Source organism: Macrobrachium rosenbergii, chromosome 46 (assembly GCF_040412425.1).
Source record: "Macrobrachium rosenbergii isolate ZJJX-2024 chromosome 46, ASM4041242v1, whole genome shotgun sequence".
NCBI lineage: Eukaryota > Metazoa > Arthropoda > Malacostraca > Decapoda > Palaemonidae > Macrobrachium > Macrobrachium rosenbergii.
Genome location: NC_089786.1, coordinates 9630755 through 9635000, shown reverse-complemented (window position 1 = coordinate 9635000; position 4246 = coordinate 9630755).

The following is a 4246-nucleotide window of genomic DNA, read 5'->3' as shown; positions in this document are numbered from 1 at the left end:
TCGCCCACTGGAGGTGAAGCCATTCATGAAATTATCTCTCGTCTGTGTCTTATTTTCCATGCATACACACACACACACAGAGAGAGAGAGAGAGAGAGAGAGAGAGAGAGAGAGAGAGATGATGGTGATCCCTAAGGACAAACGATCTTTGCTTATTTCAGAATTGAGTAAGAAATAAATACTCTTGTTTGAGAAGTTCATTCTGAAGTTTGGTTCGTTTAAAGTACCTAAAATTATATTATCAAATTTACTAGATAACCTTATCCTTACTGTCGCCACTGCTGTAACTAGCTTCACCCAGCCCAAAAATATAGTAAGAAAAAATGCACAATTTTTTGTCGTATTCTAACAAAAATCCGCACATTTTTGCTACTTCATCTTGAGTAATTCAGTGAATAGCTAATGCTATTAGTTCATTTAATTTGCTCCCGAACTAATCGCATTACTCGAGTCATAAGTTTTAATGGCAGCGTTACGTTCATGAAACCATCTGAGCAGCCACGGGCCCGACAAAAACTTCAAAGGACGCCGCTGGTACGCGTGCAGAGGCGGACGAATTAACAGGCTACGTGTGCGATAAGGGCAAGGATATGTCCATTAGAAACCCTCTGTATGGTACGTATGGGACCTTATGAAATGTGACGTGCGTGAGCGGCTGGGAAGACGGGTGAAACTTGGATGATAAGGAATTGGGACTGACATAAAATGGCTTTATTAACAATGAACTTGAAAAAAAAAAGTCTAAGAGACAGCTTTATAAAATTAGCCTTCCAATAACGAATTTTGAAAGATAATTAATTACACAGAATGCAAGGACTTCTTAAAAGCGACAATTAAAACACTTCGAAATGGCATGGAAATAAAGTGCTGTCATTTCACACTATGACAATAACATTATCAGCGATTACTATTACCGTAATGTTATGAATCCAAATACGATTTTGTTTCCTAACGCAAAACTATGTCAAACTCAGTTTCGAAATTTAGTCATCAAAGATGAGTGAACATCAGCAAATATATTTTAGGCCTGCTTAGAAGACATAAGACTCCGGGTCAAGTAAGGGAGCAAGCAGGTGAATGCGTTAGGCAAGCAACTAACTGTAATTAAGATGAAATGCAAAAAAGATCGATTAAAAGAAACAATCAGGAAGGTTTCTCTTTTTCATCAACAAAGAATTAACTACTTGAGCGGAAGAGGAAGAGTCTATAGTAAGCAGAAAGACTATTTCATCTGATTAATATGGAAGCTCTAATGAAATATGCTGTGAAGAGACTTCCTAAGGAAAATGAAAATACTATGAAATAAATAGCAAAGCGGATTTGGACATCAGATGTTTGCACATGTTTAGCAGAAAGGAATAAGCAAGTAAAGTGGGCGTTTAATTTTTTTACTTCAAAGACAAAAGTTCATCACCAGCAGTAAACCCTTTGATGACTACAATACAAGAAAGGTTATAAAAGTGGCCTTAATAAACTAAGTACAGCTGTTGACCCATTACGACGGACTAATATCTACCTTGATGTCAATGCCGACGATAAAGGATGAAAAAGTGGTCTTACTCAAAGGTTTAAAAGGATGTGGATGCTTTTAACTGCGTAGTATATGATGTACTTTGATTGAAGATAACTTTACAGTCACTGGTGATGGGTATATATGACCAGTAAACATGACAATATATACTTTATAACTATTAAAACTGTTTATCCGTGACGGATATACAAAATTATCAACTTCTTGAATATCCATATCTCTTCAGTGCAAGGCTATGTTGAAAGGCACAGTAGTAATTCTATAAAAAAAGATATGTTAAAAGGCACGTAATTCTACAAAAAAAAGAGATATGTTAAAAGGCACTGTAATTCTACAAAAAAAAAAATTTTAAAAGGCACTGTAATTCTAGAAAAGAGAGAGATGTTAAAAGGCACTGTAATTCTAGAAAAAAAAGAGAGAACTATTACATTAGAGATTCATTCTGACAGACAAGTCGACAAATGCACATTAACGCCAGAAACACGACGCCGCACCCGAGGCACGTTCTGACTGTGACAAATGTCCTATAACAGTATCGCTGTTGACAAAAGGCACACCGGTCTCTCGGAAATATGACATCATGCAGGATCCAGGGGAGACGTGATAACGAAGCGTTGGTGGAATTCGACACCTGACGTGAAGTATATCCGTTTTGGTCTGGTTTGGTAATGTCGACCCAAGAGCAGTTCTTGTCAGTTTACTCACAGAGACGTGTTTGCTCAGCAATCAAGATTACAGAAACACGCATGAGTAAATGACGAAGTTATGCATTATCAATGTAAGGAATGTTTACTTACACCATAAAATCACAAGATATGAGTTAAAAAGGTTTGACAACAACACATGCAATTATAAAAGTTAAATGTATACATATACGCGCGTGCCCATATACAAACACACTATATATATGTATATTTATATATAAAGTACGTGTATATATAAGTATATCTTCTTCTTCTTCGTTTAATGCGCTCTTTTCCATTTTTCATTTGGGGTAAGAACGATATATATATATATATATATATATATATATATATATATATATATATATGTATATATAATATATATATATATATATATATATATATATATATGTATATATATATATATATATATATATATATATATATATATATATATATATATTATATATATATATATGTATATATATATATATATATATATATATATATATATATATATATATATATTATATAATACGGACAGAGAACTAAGTTTTCGTTAGTGAGCTGAATGGCTCAATCCAGGCCTGTCACCCACCTAACGAACCAACTATGCATGGGTGTCAACGTTAAGCTTCCAGTATGATGAAAAAGAATGACATGGGGCTCGCAACCTCATTCCTAAAGGCTTCCTAAGAACTGGAGTGCTACTCTCATAAAGCTCCCCTCCCTATAAAAGGGAAAAGGAGTTTGGAGAAAATTTACACTGTGTACGCGTCATCATACAGGAAAACGTGCAAAGATAATCAACGAACGTGTAAACCCTATTATTATTATTATTATTATTATTATTATTATTATTCAGTAAATGAAACTTATTCATATGGAATAAGCACACTGGGGCCACTGACATGAAATTCAAGCTTTCAGAGAATATGGTGCTCATTGGGAAGAAGCAAGAGGAAGTAAAGGGAAATACAGAGAGAATACCACTTATTAAAAAAAGAAAAATGAAAAGAAAAGAAAAACGTAACATTAAAATACAAATACACATACCCACATGTAGAAACGGAAGAAAGAAAACAAAGAAATTGACTTGCAAAACATTTCCCAGCGCACTTGGTGACAGTCGACATGTTCTCCAAAGGTCAAATGGGTTTTCTCCTTATTTCTAAATTTTACAGGGAGTAGAAAGCTCTTATCCCCTGAGAGTGAATGAACAAATATGCAGTATTCGACTCGCACAAAGTAACTTCACAAATTGTAGGAGTCTGTTGCAAAACGTAAAGAATTTCACTTGATAATCATCAAAATACGTTACGATATATATATATATATATATATATATATATATATATATATATATATATATATATATATATGTACATATATATATATATATATGTATATATATATGTATGTATTATATATGTATACACACACACATACACATATATATATATATATATATATATATATATATATATATATATATATATATATATATATATGTTATATATATTATTATAAATATATCAGCATTTTGTCCCCAAGAAAATTTTGAGACGAGCTAATGAAGCTCACCAAGTTCATACAGATTATTCATCGAGATAGAATTGATTCTTCAACCCAAGAGAAATAACATATTTATGGATCTGAATGTGAAAAGAAGAAAAGAAAGAAAATAGAGACTTAAAGGCAATGATAGAATCTTATCAGAGGAGGAGGCATGACAGGCGAGGTGAGGAATGCGCACTGACGGCGCAGTGAAAGCGCCCTGAAGTACACAGGTATGGTTCGTGTCAAAAGAATCTCTGATAAATGAATCGTGACTGAAGGTAAAAAAAAAGGGGGAGGGGGAAGAAACTGCGTTTCACTACTTTTTTAGAAGATTTATCGGATAAGAAGTATGTAATAATTTCTTGCAATAGTCTTGTGTGTATACATGTAAAGGATTAAAGAAAAAAAAAACTTTTCAATTTCATTTCTCACAATTAAAAATGAACTACAGAATCAATGTATGTTTCCCCTT